This window comes from Rhinopithecus roxellana, chromosome 2 (assembly GCF_007565055.1).
Source record: "Rhinopithecus roxellana isolate Shanxi Qingling chromosome 2, ASM756505v1, whole genome shotgun sequence".
NCBI lineage: Eukaryota > Metazoa > Chordata > Mammalia > Primates > Cercopithecidae > Rhinopithecus > Rhinopithecus roxellana.
Genome location: NC_044550.1, coordinates 8014308 through 8038123, shown reverse-complemented (window position 1 = coordinate 8038123; position 23816 = coordinate 8014308).

Here is a 23816-nt window from a genome sequence, read left to right as displayed (position 1 = left end):
AAGAAATTTCACATGATATTGGCAAAAATGATCCCATATCTCTAATTCCAAGTTATAATGATTTCAGCCTCCTAGATGCTCAAATAATTCTTACATGCTTTCATTTTATGTATGCACACATACATAGAAAGAAAAAATGCTTTCTCATTTACTTTTTCTATCTCCTTTTAAAACCCTAAAATTTAACACATAGTTAACCATATTCTATGTGGTTCTATTTGCTATACCAAATCACTGCTATTTTTGTAACCATACGATTATTTCTGATTTTTCTCAAAGAGTTTATGCTCAGAATTCAGGTAATTTTCTTCTATGTTCTTTAGTAGTTCCTCAAAGAGTTCTCTTGGTTCTTATCTGTACTTATCAAGTCATAAAGCCTGCTGGACAAATTTACAGTAGGTCAGGCAGTGTCACTGAAATGATTTCCTCATGATATATAATCTTGTTCTTATTGCAGAGCAATCACATTGTTTCAGAAAAAGGAATTCCTTGTTCGAGCCAGTTGCCCATTATGGTTCATTATTTAAGACTAAACTTTGTCACTTCAATCAAAATACTCAACTATAAAATTTTCTTGATAGAACATTACTGTCCTTCTGAAAAATTCAAAGGGTTCAATAATATCTCATGGTATTCATTTAATATGGTCTTTCATATCATTACAGTATGCCAGTTACTACTTTCGTTTCAGTCCTGTTCAGGTTGGGGCAGGGTAAGTTAATATATGTAGCTACGCTCACATTTTCAAACAGAAGAATCCTAGGTTGAAAAGCTGATTAAAACTTTGCCCCCCTGGAAGAGCATCTAAAGTGAGTGAATGTCTCACAAAGATGAGTATGTTCCCACGAATGGCACACAGGCCTCAACAAGCATGAGTACCAGCTGATGCTGCAGCAAAACCAGACTTGGACTCCACAGGAATCAGGCACTGAAAACCATGGTGTTTGAAAAGAGCCTCTGGTGGGAATTTCTAGACAAAAGGCACAAACAGCTTGTAATGTCCTCATTATCTTCAAAACAAAGCATGTTGTTAAATGTGCCAGAGGACTTACCACTTTTCCATAGACATTGTGGTGCAGAATTTCCCTCTTTAAGTCATGCAGTTAACATGCATCACCACCTTTAAAGAGAAAGAAATATAAGAGGACATTACTCACACATTTCTGGTTATGTAGTAATTTCTTAGAACATCAAATTCCCCAGATGATTTCATCATCCTAATGTAAATATTTTTATGGAATGTTAGATGATATAACTATAAGAAGGTCTCCCTAATAAATTTCAGAATACTTTTATAACTTGATTATCTATTTTATACATTTATCACCATATATTTGTTTTGCTTTGTGTTTTATTTTTGTTGTTGCTTTAATTTTGATCTACCCTGATTTTCAGCTTAGAACTTCACTGTAGATTTTAATGGTGCTGTTTTCATTTTATAAAGCCTTTCCTTGAGATGTAAATGTTAAGTGTTTAGCCTATTCATTCTTAGAAAAGTAGTTAGTTTCTCAGACTAAGGCTTTCTGGGATATGCATTATAGGTAGATATTTGGGGAAAAACAACATATAAATTTTCTTATTACTTTATAAATCATTTTATATTTGTTAAATGCATAACCTACTAATTCTATATTTTAGGAATTCATTATCTTTATTTATAGTAGACACTTATCCAGTACAGACTATAGCATAATTAAATAATGTGTTTTCCAATATTGTCTCTATTTTAGGTTAATGAAATATTTCCCTGTGAATTAGACATTAAAATTGTATTTTAGTGCTTCCCAACTCACAAAATTTATCTTATTTTTAATAACCTTAAAAACCATATTGTAGAATGACTAAAAGCTAATAGGACACCTAAACCATTGTCTACAACACAGGCATTACATGCAATATATTTTATTTAATTTCAGTTTCTAATAGGTTTAAAATTATTGATGTATATATTTATTAATTTTTAGGTATAAAATTTATTAAATTTTAGACATGAACATTGAAGATAAATTATAAATACATATACTCATTTTGATATCTTTAATAATATTTATCAACCAGTTATATTTTCTCTGAATCTGGCTTTATTTATTGTTATAAGAAATATTTATTTAATTTGCGTGATAATCAGTTGACCTATAGAAAGTGGGCATACCAAATTCATTTTGATAGAAAATTTTCAGAGTATTATTTTCCTGATCTGCCTACATGCTTATTCTGTCAAGAAAGTGAAATAATTTACTTCCATATATTTGAAGTAAACTGTGCTAATGTAAACTGTAAACAGGCTGCTTTGTAGGTATCAGTAAGAGAATACTGACTTTCTATTTAGAAATAAATCTTACAAATTGACATTATTTTAAGAAAAAAAGATCTGTTGTGTTATTAGTTGCCTCAAAAAGATACTGACTGCTGCATATAGACTTGGCCATTATCATAATGACAGTATTCTAGTAATTATTTAATAGAATGATGATTTTGTTATATAAGAAATTTTATCACTTTATACTAAATACATTTGTTTCAGTACTACATGCTAAATGGTTTCATATTTTAGAAACTATACTTTCAGCAAGTTAAGCAAGAAAAATAGTCAACACTTTTTATTTATTCACTCATTCAACCAGTATCACCATTAAGCCACAATCCGCTAGACACTGTGCTAGTTAGGCCCTGAGTGCTCAGTGCTGAGGAGAATAGATAATACCATTGAGAAAAGACAACACCAATGTTCTGTGATACAGGAAAAATCAATCAAGTATAATTTTTTAAAAAGAGATAGGAGAAAAAGAGGGAAGGAGATGAGATAATGTTAAGGAGGTGAGTTAATGTTTCGATGAAGAAATGCGGCAACTAAGCAAAGGGTCAAAAAAAGAGCAATTCTGGACAGAGTGAACAGCCTGTGCAAAGCTCTAAGTTAAAATATATCTTTGCATATTTGCAGAACTGAGAGAAGACCAAGATAGAGAAGAGTAAGTGAGTTAAAAAGAAGCACAAAATCAGGTTGGAGAAGTAGGTATAGTGAAAATCTTAAATTCAATCATTGTTATTGTTGCCGCTGTTGTAATTTTTATACCTGTGTACCTACTTCCATCACCATTTTATAATTTTTCTTAAAAAAGAAATTAATAATATCCTTTCTTATTCTAGTTTCCTGGAGTAGAAAATCAAGATTCAGAAAGACGTTGTGAGCAATGGGATTTTTTCTGAATAAAGACATAGGTTACTTTGATGGCTCTACTTGGGGATCTCTCAGCAGGAATCAAACTGATCACCTAAAACTTTAGCAGCTGATGCTTAGCACCATGGTCTACAAAACTTGTGTTTTTTACCAAAACTTTAAATATAAGTTCTTAGATAGATGTTTATTTGGTGATTGCTTTCTCCTTCAGCTTCTGGAATTCTGATTGCTTTTTCATTATTCTTCTCATATTGAAAGAGCACTGCACATTGGTTACTTGTTTATATGTTTTTATGTTTGTTTAGAACAACTTAGAAAGGACTTATTAGATACTGTTTTCCTTCTGGGAATTAACTTAATATGACTATAATGAAGTCAATTATATAAGTTGGCTTTAGAGGGTCACTGTCTCTTCTGATGTCAAGGAAAAGAGACCTATCAAAAATGTCACTGAGGACACTATAGCTGCCTCCTCATTTGCTTTCCACATGTTCACGCCTTTCCTGTTTGACAATATCTGCATTTAGTTAATAAAAAAATCTATTTTGCTTACAAATATACTAATTTCTGCTTACTCTAAACCTTTAACTAGAATGCGTAGCACCTCACAATTTGATCCAAAGCGATGTCTCTCAGCTTTAAAGATCACCAGTCCTTTCTTACACACCATATATCCATATCACATTGAATGAAGAGGGAGTCTTTATGGAATTTTGTAGAATGGCTTTGAAAATCCTATCACCTCAGACATCTAAGGAAGACAGCAGGGAATCGTTTTGTGTGGTGTCAAAGACTGGCCTCTTGTGAGCAATTCAGTTTATCAAAGGTCTCATTCTGAAAGGCTTAGGTTCACTATGTCTTATATTAGGTCCTGGTAAATGCATTATTAATTAACCGTCAGCACAAGACCCAATACAAGGCTCTACATCACACAAGAGTGTGGGCTCTAGAAATGAACAGGCTGAATAATTCTATTCCCGCCCTCTCCCAACCTTTTCCACTAGAATATAAGCTGTATGAAGACATGAAGTGTTTCTGTCTGCTTCACAACATCAAGCAAGGTGACCCTTAACAGTGCCAAGAGAAAATTTAGCATATTTAAAATTATAGTATATTTTTCCATTCATGTTACAGGATAGTTTCATGGTAAAAGTGACTGATAAGGTAGCTGCATAGATTTTGCAGGGACCAAGTTGTTCTGCCATGTTCAATACACAAAATATACTTAATGATCCAAGATGGCTACTTGAGCTCCAGCTACTAAGTTTACATTTCAGTCAACAGAAGGAGCAAGAGAGGAAGAAAGGTTATCATCCTCTTTTGAAACAAGGTAACTGAAAGCAGTACACAACACTTTTGCTAATATCAGTCAAAATTTAACCACATCTGGCTATAAAGAGAAGCTAGGAAATGTCTTTCCTCCTGGAGGTTATAAGCACAGCTAAAGCCCAGAAAATACGTTACTAAGAGGAGACAGATATTTAACACTATTTCCCCTTATTTGTCACAGTACGTAGCATATACATATATCAATTGAGTTAATATCCTGTTGAATTTATGTCTCTGCTCAATCAAGCATGTTATCTTATTAAAACTTCACACCAATCCTCTAAATGATGCATTATTCCAACCATTTTAGAGGAAACAAAACAGAAGCCCAGAACATGTAAGAGACTTGCCCATAATCATGCACTGAAGTAGTATTACAGGTCCTAGCATTGAACCTTAAAGACATTCCTTGTGTCTCAAGGGTAATGACAGTCTTTTTATAGCCTTCCATGGACTCTGGCAGGGAAACTGACGTTTTTTGGCTGTCCCTGTTGCACCTGGATGGACACTGCTTCCAAGAAACCTATGTTTATGTTTGCTTTGTCCTGCCCTCTTTGGCCTGCTGGTTTGCCAACTTGGTGCTATCAACTGCATCTGCACCTGTGCAGGTTTACAAAAATTTTTTGCCAAATTGAATGGAAGATTTGAAACACATAGATAGAGGTGGTTGAAGGATAATGATGATGATACTGGCTGCTTAGGTGCAGATCTGTGATTCATGCTAACTCTCTTATCAGAATGTAGGTTGGACACAAGTTTATAATATCTATGATACTTATTAAATAACTGCAATTATGTTAAAGAGAAATACTGAACTTAGAAGAGTTACCTAACGAGAGCTGCTAAAACTAAGATCATCTTCCTAGACCTAAGGTTATACAGAGGAGAAGTTGTAACTCTGAGATTCCATTCTGTCACTTAGTTTATTGAGCCATCTGGCTGCCTTAGTTTCCAACCAGTACTTGAAATATGTGTTTATAGAAATAAATATGAAACTGTACCTAAAGTAATATGAAAGCTGCAAATGTAAAAACATGGTTCTGACAAATAAAAAAGTCTACATTCTAAAAGTAATTAGTTACTCTGTTAGCATCAGCCTCTGATGTTATAGCTCATAACTTTTTTGCAAACATGTACATTTTTATGTATCTATCATGGTTGTAATAAGTTCATTAATTTTTAAGTGTCTTAGTAGTGAATATATTACTTGTCTTTTCCTCTAAATCAACACTTTCCATTGTCCCTTAAGTAAATATTTTTGAAATGAAAATCAATAAAATGACTTCCTATTCAGCTATCTAAGTGTTTTAAATGAGGTTTTCTCTTCGGGCAAAAGACTCTAAGTGTGGTCATGTATTTTTTTAGAATTGAAATTTCAAGTTGCTATGGTAGAGTTGTTTTTTGTTTGTTTGTTTTATCTGGTTTTAAGAAACTAAACTGAAACCTGTATTTTATTAGGTAACTTCAGTTTCTAACAGGGTGCTTTGATAGGAGAGAGTTCTGTTTTCCGTATTTCAGTGTACTATATTTGTAATTCAGTGCTAAACAGTAATAGTAACATTGATAATAATAGTAATAATATCAGCCAAGATTGACCAATATGTGGAGACCCCACATCAACAACACATAGACACACACACACATACTTTTGTGCTATCTTCATAGCCATCTACTAATGGCTACTTTTGAATGCTGTTAGTCTTCTACTTGTACAGAAAACTGTGCTTCAATCAACCAGTCTTCTAATCTACTGAAAAAATGAAAAGACCTTGGAAACTCTCTTTTCATAGGTGAAGTAGAGGTGCTTTTTTAGTACCATATGGCAGCTGTAGACGTATTTATGGCTGAATAATGCTCTACCACATGGTAGAGTGGCATAAAAAATGTGAGTAAGTGATGACTTCCTCCCTGAAAAAGTTTATGGTCTATAAAAAGAATATAAACAGATACATTAAAATATAAAAAAGTAAATACATTTTGTAACTGCTTTCAGATATAATGGAAGAACCATTAGTAACATTTATTCAGCATTCACTGCAGAGAAGGAGCAACACTTTTTAATGTCAAGAGACATAAGAGGAACAGTACACATTAGATACCAAGTATATATAAAAAGAAACTTTAGTGCATCAAAATCTAGATTGTGTCTAAAGAATTCAACAAACTGGGTTGAACAAAGTTAAAGATCCTTTTATTGTAAGTCTTCTCAGAGCTGACAATATACTAATTTGCACCATGTAACTCTGAAGGGAGAATTTAATTTGAAGCAGTTCTCCCCTCCCACTCCCCAACCCCCTTTTTATATAGGAGTGTTGAGGCTATTGCTCTACAGATTAGCAAAACCCCAAAAGACTGTGAAAGAAGACTTGTTCATTTTCTCTTCAAAAATGTTACAATTTCATGATTTTAAAAGTATAAGTATTCATTTTGACACACTTCATAAATTCATCTTATCTTTTAAGATTTTGTAATAGTATTACATTGTAATAGTATTATGCTTTCTGAAAAAATTTACTGAGGTAAAATATACATATAAAAGTAATCATCTTTTTCATTTTTAAGTGTACAGTTCAATGGTAATAATTATTTTTATATTCTTTCTATCCTTTCATGCCACCTCCTGCCACCCTTCCTGGCCTCTGGTACCCACCAGTCTGTGCTCTATCTTCATGAGATCCAATTTTTAAGTTCCCACATATGAGTGAAAACAAGCATTATTGATCTTTCTGTGTTTGGCTTATTTCATTTAACATCATGACCCCAGTTTCATTAATGTTGCTGTAAATGACAGTATTTCATTCTTTTTTCATGGCTGAATGATATTCTATCATGTATATATACATTTTTCATCCATTCATCCATTGATGAATACTTAGGTTGATTGCATATTTTGGTTATGGCAAATGGGGCTACAATGAGCATAAGGGTGTAAATACTTCCTGACCATATTATTTTCCTTGCTTTTGGATGTATACTCAGTAGTGGAACTATGGATCATATGGTAGTTCTATTTTTAGTTGTTTTTTTTTTTTTTTTTTTTTTTTTTTTTTTTGAGAAAACTTCATACTGGTCTCCACAGTGGCAGTAGGAATTAACATTTCCATCAACAGCGTATAAGTGTTCCCCTTTCTCCACATCCTCACCAGCGTCTGTTTCTGCCTGTCTTTTTGATACGAGCCATTTTAACTGGGGTGAGATGATATCACATTTTGTCACATATCCATTGGCCATGAGTATGTCTTATTTTTGAGAAATGTCTGTTCAACCCATCTGTTCATTTTAAAAATCAGATTATTAGCTTTTTCTCCTATTGGGTTATTTCAGCTCCTTATGTAATCTAATTATTAATCTCTTGTCAGATGGGTAGTTTGCAAATATTTTCTTCCATTCTGTGGGTTGTCTCTTCACTTCGTTGATTGTTTCGTTTGCTGTGCAGAAGCTTTGTAGCTCCATGTAGTCCCATTTATCTATATTTGCTTTGGTTGCTTGTACTTTTGAGGTCTCACACACACAAAAAATAGTTGCCAAGACCAATGTCCTCAACTATTTTCCCAATGCTTTCTTCTAGTAGTTTAATGGTTTCAGATCTTACACTTAAGTCTTTAATTCATTTCAACTTGATTTTCATGTATGGTGAGACAGAGGGGTCTAGTTTCATTCTTCTGTATACAATTTTCCAGTTTTTCCCAGAACAATTTATTGAAAAGACTATTCCTTTCCCATTGTATGTTCTTGATGCCTTTGTCACAGATGAGTTGGCTGTAAATGTGTCAATTTATATCTGAGATCTGTTTTCTGTTCTTTTAATCTAAGTGTTTGTTTTTATGCCAGTACCATGCTGTTTGGGTTACCATAGCTTTGTAGTAAATTTTAAAGTCAGGTACTGTGATGCCTCCAGTTTTGTTCTTTTTGCTCAGGATTGCTTTGGCTATTCTGGGTATTTGTGGTTCCATACATATTTTAGGATTTTTTGTTTAATTTCTGTGAAGAATATTATTGATACTTTGATGGGGGTTCTATTGAATCTGTACATTGCTTTGGAAAGTATTGAGATATGAGAATAGGAAACTGTGGTAACCAAGGGTTAAGGTAGAAGCAAAAGAACAGCAGGTGCAGCAGTTCTAGGCAAGACTGGGCAGCATACAGGCCACACCTTCACTCCTGTGACGACACAGACAACAAGACAGAAGTTTCCACTTCAGTCTCTGATTGACCACAGGCCTTCATAAGTTGTAACTAATTGGAGGATTCAAAACAGCCTCTAGTGGTGTTGCCGGATTCTTTTAGCTTAATAAAAACCCTAATGGTGGAGAAGGGTCCTTGAGCTGCAAGCTCCAGCCCACTCCCGCTCTGTGAATTGTACTTTCACTTTTTTAGTAAATCTGCACCTTTTTTTCTCTTTCCTTTCGTTGTTTTGTCTTTCACTGCTTTGTTCTTTTGTTTCTTTGTGCGTTTTGTTCAATTATTTGTTCAACATGCCCAGAACCTGGACAACTCACGGTAAAGACCTTCCATCAGGTAACAACATTGCCAATTTAACAATATTCATTCTTCTAATCCATAGCATAAAATATATTTCCATTTTTTGTGTGTCCTCTTCCATTTCTTTCACCAACGTTTTATAGTTTACCATGGATAGAAATTTTACTTCTTTGGTTAGATTGATTCCTAGGTATTTTATAATTTTTGTAGTTATTGTAAATGGGATTGGTTTCTTGATTTCTCTTTTCATATTGTTTGCTATTAGCACATATAAATGCTTATGAGTTTTGTATGTTAATTTTGTATCATGCAACTTTAATGAATATATCAGTTCTGTTTTTTTTCTAGGTATAAGATTATGTTTTCTATGAACAAATGCTAATTTGACTTCTTCGTTTCCGATGCGGATGCCTTTTATTTTTTTTTTTCTCTTGCCTAATTGCTTTCACCAGCACTTCTAGTCTTTTGTTGAATAAAAGTGGTGAAAGTAGGCATTCTTGTTTTGTTCCAATCCTTAGATGAAAGACTTCAAAATTGCCCCATTCAGCATTATGTTAGCTGTGGGTCTGCCATATATGACCTCTATTATTTTGAGGTATGTTTCTTCCATACCCATTATGATGAGGGGTTTTGATCAAAAAAGGATATTAGAAGTTTATATGAGCTTTTATCTTTAAATTTTTATTTTCTAATTTTATAAGTAAAAGATTATAGATATTTTAAGTTATGACAGCCCAAATAATATGAATTTAGAACATGTTATCTTTTGGAGAGAAACAACAATCTTCCCCATAGAATAAATAATAGAAAGTGAAACAGAAGGTGTGAGAGACTAAAATATAAAAAAACACATACACACATGTTTTCAGTAGTGTCTGTGTTGTATTATGTTTATTCCTTTATCTTAAGGACTCTATGTTGTATTATATTTATTCCTTTACCTTAAGGACTATATGTCATATTTATATTTATTCCTTACCTTAAGGACTGTCTAAATGCAAATATTTAAATTACATTAAGAGCATAATTTTATGTAAAATATCCTAAAGTTGGCTCATAGACATGTGGCAGACATTTGCATTATGTGAACTTTTTAAAAATTGGATTTAATTTGGCCTATATATTTTTCTCTTCGCTGATGGAGTAACTTTTTGAAGCTAATTCCCTTTTTATTTTATGATTTCTGAGTCATCCAATTTCACCCAAGTTTTCCTTCATAAAATATTTTCATGAACATATACATAGCAGGAAATTACTGAAATGGCCCAAATTATGAATTATTGTTGGCACATATTTTAAGGCCAACTTTGAAAAGGAATCATCAATGAAGCTTTATGTATCATCAACAAATGCTAAGGAATTACCTATTTCTATCAAATCTTGATCTCTCTGTTAAATTTAAATCACAGATTTCCAACATCTACCATTGCCCCCACCCTACCAGGCCAGGGGTTTTCAACTGGAATGAATCTGTTCGCTCAGGGAATATTTGGCAATGTGTGGAAACATTTTTTATTATCAAAACTGGGTGACTAGCAGAGGCATACTATTGGCATCTACTTGATTGAGGCTAGAAGTGCTGTTCATGCCCCCAACAAAGACTAATCTGGTCCAGACATCAACACAGCAGCCAAGGTGAAAATCCGCCCTGGACAATACTAGCTGGATATACCAGGGTCATCTCAAATGCACAACTAAGATCAAAGTCATCATTTCTCCTCTCCTCCCAACAAACTCTGCTCCACGTTTTTCTGACAGTCCTCGAATCACCCATTAAGATTTCAAACCATAAACTCAATCATGAGACCTGTCTCCCCATTTGAATAAAATTCCTTTCAGATCAGATTCAACCACTGCAACAGCTCTCATATGCATCTTTCATTCCCTCCTTTCAGAGAGACTCATTGTCCAGTTGTGGACTATGTCATAACTTTTCTAACTCATCCTTCCCCCACCCTCCCTAGCACTCCTTATTTTTCTTCCTTTATATTTATGCCTAGGTAATCTTTCTAAAAAACTAAGCAAATTGTGTAACCTTCTCAAGATTGTACAATGCTTACATGTTGTCTAAATTACAAAAGATGAAACCTTTAATTTTAATATCCTTTTTCCCACCTCAGTCTTCACTTTGACCACTTTTTGATCTGTAACATTCACCTCAGCTAAAACGATCTGTGTATGTTATTATGAAGCTATAATTCTATATTATAATTATAATATAAATATAAATTATAATTTTATATTTAAAAACTATAATTTTGCACAGAAAATGTTTTGAACAGAAAAATTGGTTTGTATGTTTAGCTATCTGGACTTCTATTTCATCTACATTTTTCAACTGGCAAAATTCTCCTCACATTTAAAGACCATCACCCAGTTGACATGGGTGAAATAAATTTCTTTCTTAGCACTTTTGTAGCACTTTCTCATTCTTATTTTATTATATATAAACATTCTCCTTTATTTTATTGATATACTTATTCATTTTATATCATTTCTCTAGCATAAGCTTTTCAAATATGGCATTTTTTAATTAAACTTTTATTTTTGAGAAAAGTATAGGTTCAAATGCATTTTAAGAAAAAATACAAAATGATTCCATGTATCCTTTACACAGTTTGCAAATAATAAAACTTTGCAAAATTATAATACAATATCACAACCAGGACATTGATATTGATAGAATATACCAATTTCACATTGGCCCAGTTTTATGGTATTCATTTGTGTTTATATTTTGTTCCTTAAATTTTAACAAATATGTAGCCATGTATCCATCACCAGAATAAAATACATAACAGTTCCATCATGCCAACAATCCTTCATGTTGCCTTTTATACCCACATTCACTTCCTTTGGGCCCTCTCCTATCTGCTCACCCCATGCACACACATACTTTTCTCTAAACCCTAGCAATCGCTAATGTGTTCTCCATTTTTTCTAACTTTGTTTTCCCAAAAGTGTTATAGAAATAGAATTATAGACTATGTAAACTTTTGGAATTGGCTTTTTCACTTAGAATTTCTGGAGATTTATCTAAGTTATTAAGCAGATAAATGGTCTATTCCTCTTTATTGTTGAGTAGTCTTCCATGATATGTATATACCACTGTTCAGTTTAAGTATTCTTCCACTGAAGGACATTTGAGTTGTTTCTGGTTGTGGGGTAATATTAATAATGTTCTATAAACATTGGTGTAAATATTTTTGTATGATCACAGTTATCAATTTCTCTGGACTAAGTGCCCAGAAGTATAATTGTTGGACCATATCATAATTGTATTTTTTGTCATATGATAAATTGTACTGTATTTTATAATCTGATAATTGTTTATTTTTATGAGAAACTAACATGTGTTTCAGAGTGACTGTACCATTTTACATTCCCATCAGGAATGTATGATCCAGTTGATGCAGCTTCTCTTGATGTTCTCCAGCATTTGGTGCTGTCACTATATTTTTATTTTAACCATTCTGATAGGTGTATAGGGATCTCTTGGTGGTTTTAATTTGCATTTCCCTAATGGCCAATGGCATTGAACATATTTTCATGTGCTTATTTGCCATCTTTATATCCTCTTGAGTGAAATGTCTGTTTGTATCTTCTGACCATTTTCTAAATTGTCATTGGTTTCTTTTAATGTTAAGTTTTGAAAGCTCGTTATGGATTCTAGATAGCAGTCCTTTTTGGACACGTGGTTTGTAAATATTTTTTGCCAGCTTATGGTTTGTCTTTTCATCTTGTTAACAGTCTTTCACAGAACATTTTTTATTTATTTTAATGAGGTCCATTTAATTCATTTTTCCTTCTATCAGTTGTACACTTGGTATTAAGTCTGAGAACGCTTTGCATATACTTAGACTCTGAAGATACTCTCTTTTGTTTTTATGTAAAAATTTTATAATTGCAGATTTCTCATTTAAGTTAATAATCAATTTTGGGTAATTTTTGGATAAGGTGTTAAGTTTAGGTCAAGGTTCAATTTTTTTTTTTTTTTTTATTATACTTTAAGTTCTAGGGTACATGTGCATAACGTGCAGGTTTGTTACATATGTATACTTATGCCATGTTGGTGTGCTGCACCCATCAACTCGTCAGCACCCATCAATTCCTCATTTATATCATGTATAACTCCCCAATGCAATCCCTCCCTCCTCCCCCCTCCCCCCTCCCCATGATAGGCCCCAGTGTGTGATGTTCCCCTTCCCGAGTCCAAGTGATCTCATTGTTCAGTTCCCACCTATGAGTGAGAACATGCGGTGTTTGGTTTTCTGTTCTTGTGATAGTTTGCTAAGAATGATGGTTTCCAGCTGCATCCATGTCCCTACAAAGGACGCAAACTCATCCTTTTTTATGGCTGCATAGTATTCCATGGTGTATATGTGCCACATTTTCTTAATCCAGTCTGTCACAGATGGACATTTGGGTTGATTCCAAGTCTTTGCTATTGTGAATAGTGCCGCAATAAACATACGTGTACATGTGTCTTTGTAGTAGAATAATTTATAATCCTTTGGGTGTATACCCAGTAGTGGGATGGCTGGGTCATATGGTACATCTAGTTCTAGATCCTTGAGGAATTGCCATACTGTTTTCCATAATGGTTGAACTAGTTTACAATCCCACCAACAGTGTAAAAGTGTTCCTATTTCTCCACATCCTCTCCAACACCTGTTGTTTCCTGACTTCTTAATGATTGCCATTCTAACTGGTGTGAGATGGTATCTCATTGTGGTTTTGATTTGCATTTATCTGATGGCGAGTGATGATGAGCATTTTTTCATGTGTCTGTTGGCTGTATGAATATCTTCTTTTGAGAAATGTCTGTTCATATCCTTTCCCCACTTTTTGATGGGGTTGTTTGTTTTTTTCTCGTATATTTGTTTGAGTTCTTTGTAGATTCTGGATATTAGCCCTTTGTCAGATGAGTAGGTTGCAAAAATGTTCTCCCATTCTGTAGGTTGCCTGTTCACTCTGATGGTAGTTTCTTTTGCTGTGCAAAAAATCTAGAAAGAAAAATCTAGAAGAAAATCTGGGTAGTACCATTCAGGACATAGGCATGGGCAAGGACTTCATGTCTAAAACACCAAAAGCAACGGCAGCAAAAGCAAAAATTGACAAATGGGATCTAATTAAACTAAAGAGCTTTTGCAATTTTTTTTTTTTAAAGTGCAGTGGCAAGATTTATTGCGAAGAGTGAAAGAACAAAGCTTCCGCAGTGTGGAAGGGGACCAGAGCGAGTTGCCCTCAATATTTTTTGATACTTGTGGATGTCCAATTATTCTAACACCTTCTGTTTACAATTCTAACCTTCCTCCATTGAATTGCTCTTACACATTTGTCAAATTCAGTTAGCATATTTAAGTGGATCTCTTTTTACATTTTCTATTTGTCCCATTAATCTATGTGTGTATTCCTTCAATAGTACTATACAGTCTTGATTGTTGTAATTATGTAGCGAGCCTAAATATTAGATAGAATAATTTCTCTCAATGTATTAACTTTTTTTCAAGATTGTTTTAGTTGCTGTAGGTTTGTGCCTTTCCATATAAATTGTAGGAAAAGCTTGTTTACGTTTACAAAAATTTCTGTTGAGATTTTGATGGCAATTACATTTAACATATTGATCAACCTGGGAGAAATGATTCATAGAATCTTTATTTTGTTGAGTCTTCCAATCTATGAACATGCTACATCACTCCATTTATTTAGATTTTCTTTAATGTCTTTCATCACCAACTGCCACATTGCCCACAGTATCCACATTGTCACTTTCTGCTTTTCATTGATATATTAAAATTATTTAGATTTTCAGTAATTATTGATATATTTCTACCTAGCATGTCGTTTTCATCTTTTTTTCTTTTTGTTTTCTTTGCTTGGGGATTTTTTTTTTTTTAATATACTTTAAGTTCTGGGATACATGTGCAGAACCTGCAGGTTTGTTACATAGATATGCATGTGCCATGGTGGTTTGCTACACCCATCAACTTATCATATACATTAGGTATTTCTCCTAATGCTGTCCCTCCCCTGGCCCCCCAACCCTCAACAGGCCCCGGTGTGGGATGTTCCCCTCCCCGTGTCCATGTGTTCTCATTGTTCAGCTCCCACTTATGAGTGAGAACACACAGTGTTTGGTTTTCTGTTCCTGTGTTAGTTTGCTGAGAATGATGATTTCCAGCTTCATACGTGTCCCTGCAAAGGACATGAACTCATCCATTTTTATGGCTGCATAGTATTCTGTGGTGTATATGTGCCACATTTTCTTAATCCAGTCTATCATCGATGGCCATTTGGGTTGGTTCCAAGTATTTGCTATTGTGAATAGCGCTGCAGTACACATATATGTGCATGTGTCTTTATAGTAGAATTATTTATAATCCTTTGGGTATATACTCAGTAATGGGATTGCTGAATCAAATGGTATTTCTGGTTCTAGATCCTTGAGGAATCACCACACTGTCTTCCACAATGGTTGAAATAATTTACACTCCCACCAACAGTGTAAAAGTATTACTATTTCTCCACATCCTCTCCCACATCTGTTGTTTCCTGACTTTTTTTTTTTTGTATTTTTAGCAATAAAGTATTTTTTTTTTATTATACTTTAAGTTCTAGGGTACATGTGCATAACGTGCAGGTTTGTTACATATGTATACTTGTGCCATGTTGGTGTGCTGCACCCATCAACTCGTCAGCACCCATCAATTCGTCATTTATATCAGGTATAACTCCCAATGCAATCCCTCCCCCCTCCCCCCTCAACATGATAGGCCCCGATGCGTGATGTTCCCCTTCCCGAGTCCAAGTGATCTCATTGTTCAGTTCCCACCTATGAGTGAGCATATGTGGTGTTTGGTTTTCCCTTCTTGTGATAGTTTGCCAAGAATGATGGTTTCCAGCTGCATCCATGTCCCTACAAAGGACGCAAACTCCTCATCTTTTTTTATGGCTGCATAATATTCCATGGTGTATATGTGCCACATTTTCTTAATCCAGTCTGTCACAGATGGACATTTGGGTTGATTCCAAGTTTTTGCTATTGTGAATAGTGCTGCAATAAACATATGTGTGCGTGTGTCTTTATAGCAGCATGATTTATAATCCTTTGGGTATATACCCAGTAGTGGGATGGCTGGGTCACATTGTAACAAACCTGCACGTTATGCACATGTACCCTAGAACTTAAAGTATAATTAAAAAAAAAAAAAACTTTATTGCTAAAAATACAAAAAGAAAAAAAAGGGGGGGGTGCGGAGCAAGATGGCCCAATAGGAACAGCTCCAGTCTCCAACTCCCAGCGCCAGCGACACAGAAGACCGGTGATTTCTGCATTTTCAACTGAGGTACTGGGTTCATCTCACTGGGGAGTGCCGGACAATTGGTGCTGGTCAGCTGCTGCAGCCCGACCAGCAAGAGCTGAAGCAGGGTGAGGCATTGCCTCACCTGGGAAGCGCAAGGGGGAAGGGAATCCGTTTTCCTAGCCAGGGGAACTGAGACACACACCACCTGGAAAATCGGGTAACTCCCACCCCAATACTGCGCTTTAAGCAAACAGGCACACCAGGAGAGTGTATCCCACACCTGGCCGGGAGGGTCCCACGCCCACGGAGCCTCCCTCTGCTAACACAGCAGTCTGCGATCTAACCGAGGCTGGGGGAGGGGCGCCCGCCATTGCTGAGGCTTAAGTAGGTAAACAAAGCTGCTGGGAAGCTCGCACTGGGTGGAGCTCACAGCAGCTCAAGGAAACCTGCCTGTCTCTGTAGACTCCACCTCTGGGGACAGGGCACAGCTAAACAACAAAAGGGGAAGCAGCAGAGGCCTGTGCAGACGCGAACGAGTCTGTCTGACAGCTTTGAAGAGAGCAGTGGATCTCCCAACATGGAGGTTGAGATCTGAGAACGGACAGACTGCCTGCTCAAGTGGGTCACTGACCCCTGAGTAGCCTAACTGGGAGACATCCCCCACTAGGGGCAGTCTGACACCCCACACCTCACAGGGTGGAGTACACCCCTGAGAGGAAGTTTCCTGACTTTTTAATGATTGCTATTCTAACTGGCCTGAGATGGTATCTCATAGTGGTTTTGATTTGCATTCTCTAATGACCAGTGATGATAAGCTTTTTCTTATATGTTTGTTGGCTGCATAAATGTCTTTTGAGAAGTCTCTGTTCATATCCTTTGCCCAGTTTTTGATGGGGTTCTTTCTTTTTTTCTTGTAAATTTGTTTAAGTTCCTTGTAGATTCTGGACATTAGCCCTTTGTCAGATGGGTAGATTGCAAAAATTTTCTCCCATTCTGTATGTAGGATACCTGTTCATTCTGATGATAGTTTCTTTTTCTGTGCAGAAGCTCTTTAGTTTAATGAGATCCCATTTGTCAATTTTGGCTTTTGTTGCCATTGCTTTTGGTGTTTTAGTCATGAAGTGCTTGACCATGCCTATGTCCTGAATGGTACTGCCTAGGTTTTCTTCTAGGGTTTTTATGGTTTTAGGCCTTACAGTTAAGTCTTTAATCCATCATCAGTTAATTTTTGTATCTCACTTTTATTGGCTTACCATGGGGTACTTAAACTCTTTTTAGGATTTTATCTTGATTTATTTGTAGTGCTTTTAAATGCACCTTCTTTGTACATATTTCTTGGTGGTTGCTATGTGTATCACAATATACATGTGTTATGGACACCTTTATTTCTAATTTTTCTCTTTACCTTCCCCACTTTTAAATATCATCACTTTGTGTATTACATGATGCTACAATTGTTCTTTCTATCATCAAATACGATTTCTAATACTTGAGGAAAGGGAAAGTCTACTCTATGGACTTATATTTTTGTTCTTTTCATTATTTTTCTTACTTTCTGATATTTCAGGATTCTTTTTTATTACTTTTCTGTACCAAAAAAAAAACTTCTTTCACCCATTCTTTAAGGATGGATTTGCTAGCTGCAAAATCTTTTAGTTTTCTTACATTTTAAAAGGTCTTTACTTGCCTTTCATTTATAAAGATTAATTTTATAGCATATATACTTTACTGCAAATATTTTTTTTTCTTTTAGCACTTGAAAGATATGCAATTTCTGGCCACCGTCATTTCATATGAGTCTGCCATCATGCAAATTGTTCTTTCCCTGTAGGCAATGTGTTATTTCTTCCTGTTTGCTTTCTGGATTCTCTTTTGATCTTAGTTTTTAGAAGTTTAATAGTGATGTTTGTGTTTTGGCATGGGTATTTTGTGTTTCTCATTTGAGGTTCAGTCAGCATCTTGAATCTGTCGTTTACATCTTACATCAATGAAAACTTAACTTTTAGAACTTTTGTGGCAGTCTTTTGGTCTGCTTGGTTTATTTGGTGCCATTGGGACTCCTACTGGGCCTTCTCATGCTGCCTGAAGGGGAAGAAGGAACTTCCCCAGGCCATGTTACCTCTAGGTTGGAGTCACCATCCCTTAGCAAAAAAAGGTTTCACATGTGGACCATTTTTTTTGTGTGGCTGGATCCGCCTTACTGTTACTGTCCAGTTGCCTTTGGTGAAGGATAGTGTTCCCAGGCCCACAGGAAGAAGTTTCCTGTGGTTGGTGATTGCTGTAGCAAAATTTTCCTAGTTGATGCTGCCCAGTCAGCTGTGTCATTTCAGTGGGTGAAAGGATTCCCCATTCCTGCTGAGGAAGGAGAGGGTGTACTTCCCCTGACTGTTTGTTAATCGAAGGACTCCCAGGTGATGTCCTTGCTGGTGTCACCAGGCTTGTCTGGTGTCGACACGACTCCTATTAGATCCAGGGAGGAGCCTATGTGAGCTGCCTCCTCTTGCTAGATGGATAGTCACAAAAGGCCAAGCTTAGGCTACTTTATTCTGTTAAGTTAAAAGGCACCTGCTGCTCTATTGCTCCTCCAGTCTGGGTTTCCTAACCATTGCCACCTTTTCCTTCATGCAGTTTCGAAGTCTCATTTGGTTGCCTCTTGCATTGTTTCCAGGAGTTAGACTTGTACTTTACTGAAAGGATCTGGAAAAATAATATCTAGGTCATACTATCTGGATCAAAAAACTCTCATATTATTTGGAAACTGTCATAGCACCTTCTGCATATTATATACCAAGTATATATGTGTGGAGTAAACACATGAAGAATGCCAAACTAAAATTTGTTGATGTTGGACCACAAGTATTTCTTGAAAGTTGCTAAAAATCACCAGGTTTTGCTTTACTATAATTCTTATTATGGCTGGGGAAAAATAGACCTCTAGTTATCTACCCTTTTGCACATCTCATAATAGATTCTAACTCCTGGCTATTCACCACTGATTTACCTTGGTTAACATATCAGTCTACTGATTGTCTGCATACCAATCATAAAGCTAAATTTCCCTCAGAGGGATTGATTGCTGCAAAGCTCACCTTATACCTTGAATATGTATTGAATCTATGGCTCAACTATGATAACAAAAATCCAGTAAAACTCCAGTAAGTGAAATTGTAAGAATATGTCTACAAATACTTTGCTCCTTTTGACCCCACTGTAAGGTCCGTGTTCATTAGCATAAAACATCAGATTTATTATCAGATAAAACATAATGCTAAACAGATTTGCATGCTTAATTTCTCACACTGAAAAATTACCAACTTCTAGTATCTAGTTAATGTGTATTTTGTATGTTTTTTTCTTTTTCTTTTTCTTTTCTTTTTTTTTTTTTTTTTTTGAGACGGAGTCTCACTCTGTCGCCGGGGCTGGAGTGCAGTGGCCGGATCTCAGCTCACTGCAAGCTCCGCCTCCCGGGTTCACGCCATTCTCCTGCCTCAGCCTCCCGAGTAGCTGGGACTACAGGCGCCTGCCACCTCACCCGGCTAGTTTTTTGTATTTTTTAGTAGAGACGGGGTTTCACAGTGTTAGCCAGGATGGTCTCGATCTCCTGACCTCGTGATCCGCCCGTCTCGGCCTCCCAAAGTGCTGGGATTACAGGCTTGAGCCACCGCGCCCGGCCTGTATGTTTTTTTCATTATCCTCAGTGATTAAATTACTTTCACAATTTATAACTTAAAATATAAATAACCAAAATCATAAATAATTTCAGGATCCCTATAAGGAAAATGTTAAATGATCTTAATAAACATTTTATTCTAGTATTAGAAAACGTGTTTTTGCCATAAAACCAGAGGTATCCTATGGTAGAGTATATTACTTTCTACTCTAGGGATCATATTTTCTATCCTAAATAACGGAAGTATGATTAAAAACATTAAGTGGACATCTGATATCAGACATGAAGCTATCATATTATTCAGTAGTTTGCATGACAGTTCTTAAATGTTACCTCATATTAGTGTATTCATTTGATTACTCAAATTGAGCATATCAATATGATGCCTTTCACAGTATACAGAATTAAATTTTATTCATCATTAAATCGTTTTGCAAATTTATTAGATTCTAATTATACTTTAATTGTACTCAGCAGGTAAAGTGTGTGTTTTTCATTCTTTCTTAGTAAAAAGTACATTAAAATCTTGCTGAAAAGGCACCCTCTTTGCATTTAACTGGCGTTTCAATAAAAATGTTGACTGGATATAACAAATAAATGGCCTAATGGCAGAGATCTTTTTGACTAACAGGATTAGAAAAGACTGGATATAGTAAGTGGTATATATGGAATATAAAGAGACATTATACATGGTCTTTCCTATCTGTTTTAATTAGTGAAAGCACTCACTGCAGACTTATTTCTCAATTTAGGGAAAGTAATTCTGCTCTCATTACTAGCATAATACCCACCCAGTAAAAATTGCTTCACCAAGTGCTGGAGAAAAGAAAATATCTCTATAGAATTTCAACCTTTAAAAATTAATAGCACTTCTGAATGTGACTCCAGATGATAGAAATAATCTGTACCTTCATAGATTTGCATTTCCATCCACAAACACTAAAATGATACAAATTTGACAAATAACACTTTATATTTTAAACATGAGATTTATTTTGTCTTTGTAACCATTAGCAGGCACATGGACTGAAGAGTCCTTAATCAGAACCTATTCCACAAATGTTATTCTAGACACCGTACTTTGATTGCAATTACTAGATAGTTTAAAACAGTGGAGGTAATTTTTAACCAGAAATAAGAAAGGTTTTTCTTTACTTTGGAATTTCAAAAGAGACACACAGAACATATATTTGAAAATAGAAACAAAAAATCCAATCTATGAAATCAACTCTCTGTAGTGTACTAAAGAATTAAACATAGCTCCTAAACAGTTAAATATATATCCACCAAATTATATATAATGTCTTTTATAACTATGGTGTTGTTCTTGTGTTAACAACCAAACACAAACTACTAAGGAAAAAAAGGTCTTATTTGTACAAGAGAGTTTTTAATAGAGCTTCTAATTTGGGGCATTTTCCCCCCATTAAATGTCCTTCTGGTTCCTTCAACATACCATGGTGAATCTATAAGCTGCAAAACACCAGTTTTGTTTTTGCCTCAATAGCTCAAACCTCAGACTTTAGGTTCACAGTCTTCCTTCTTTGCTGCCAATTGCAATGGCAATGATAAGGATATGATGCTTTCCAGCCATGTCATCAGTACAATGACAAAACTTAAGGAAATTAACTTTCCTATCCCTGTACTTTATATAATCCTTTCTATAGTTCTGTCACTTAGGAATAACCTTTCTAAAGTGTTAGCTTAATCTGGCATAGTAGTGGCTAAGGTGGGAGATAAGGATGGTTGAAATCTACCCTGATATTTGCAGAAGGAAGCTTGTCTATCTTCTTGAGTTAGTATATAACTTGGAGACTCCTCCAAACTATGTAAATATCTAAAATTTTCTATACTACTCTCTCATTTTCTCTGTTAACTTTTCAATTTCATCATTTATGTTCCTTGTCATCTTTATTGCACTCTAATCGCACTGGCCTCCATGCTGTTCCCCTGCTTCAGGGCCTTTGTACCAGCTGAACCTTCTGTCTGTGATACTCTGCCTCCTGATCTTCAGATGACTTGCTTCTTCAGCCCTTTCAAGTTTTTATTCAAATGCATCAATACAGATTTTTCTGAGTACCCACTATAAACGGTAAACTCTCTACACAGAGCATTCCTCATTGTTTTCCCTAGCTTTATTTTAGCCATAATACATAATAGCTTTCAATATACTATATAATTCATTCAGCTACTTGTTGATTGTCTACCACATCCATGGTAACTAGAGCTCTACAAAGAAAACTGTTTTGATCTCTTTTGTTTAACTCTGTATCCCTAGTGTCCAGACAAGTACCTGGAACATAAGAGATGCTCAACAAACATTTCTGGAATAAATGAATAAAATGTCAATTGAAAGTCAATATATAAGGAGTATAATGAAAGATATAGAAAATACATTATTTTTAATATATGATATGTATACATGTAAGGAAAGGAACTACTCCTATTACAACTTTAAAACCTACCAGAATACTATTAAAAATTTAGAACTCTCAACAAAGTGAAAAAGACTCTGAAATATTTACATTTGAATTTATTTTTACAATAAAATGTAAACAAAAGAATTCCATGTTAATAAATCTAAGCATCTAAAAGAGAAGAACATTAAAATTGACATCTTCTTTTTACCTCAAAATGGTAATTATAAGAACCACATTTCCAGCTGATAGATGAATAATCCGAAGGAGATTTAGCCTCATTAGTATCTTTTCTTTAGTTAGAAGAAATTTGCCTATTTAATATTTAGGGAAATCCCAACACCCATGAAAAATTCTTCTTCTTTTTTTCCCTTCATTATTATATTATGTCCTTCAAGTTGTTAATAAGGTATATTGATTTATTATGGGTTTTACTTTTGCTATACTTTAGTCATTTATTCACAAACTATATGTTAAACCTGTTTTTAAGAGATTCTTGTTCTTCGAAGCATTCCATTTAAAATAATTATTTCTCCTAATTCCTATCAGCATTTCTATATTGGATATATTCTCTATTTTTCTAACTATGAAGCAACAACAACAAAAAACCTTGCCAATGAGTCAGTAATCACAAAATATGTATTACTCAGAAAGCTAGTATAGTAAAATCCTGTAAAACAGCATTGTGGGCTGAATTGTGACCCCTCCAAAAGTTTGTAATTTGAAGTCCTGACCCTTAGCAATCAAAATGTCACCTTGGAAGTAGGGCCTTTTCCAGATGTAATCAAGTTACAACGAGGTCACTATAAAAAAGAGGAAGTTGGCCGGGCGCAGTGGCTCAAGCCTGTAATCCCAGCACTTTGGGAGGCCGAGACGGGCGGATCACGAGGTCAGGAGATCGAGACCATCCTGGCTAACACGGTGAAACCCCGTCTCTACTAAAAAATACAAAAAAAAAAAAAAAAAAAAACTAGCCGGGCGAGGTGGCGGGCGCCTGTAGTCCCAGCTACTCGGGAGGCTGAGGCAGGAGAATGACGTAAACCCGGGAGGCGGAGCTTGCAGTGAGCTGAGATCAGGCCACTGCACTCCAGCCTGGGCGACAGAGCGAGACTCCGTCTCAAAAAAAAAATAAAAATAAAAAAATAAAAAAAAGAGGAAGTTTAGAGACAGACTCATTCAGGGAGAATGCCAAACAAACTTGAAGACAGTCACTTATATGCCCAAACAGATCCTTCTGTCATACCTCTTAGAAGGAATCAACACTGTTGACACCTTGATTTCTAGCCTCTAGAACTGTTGAAATAAATTTCTGTTGTTTTAGCCACCCAGCTTGTGGTACTTTGTTATGGCAGTCTGTGAATATAAAAAAAAAATACATTTATATGCAGAAAAGTCATTTAAATCATGTTTTAAATTTGGTTCAAGGTCAAACA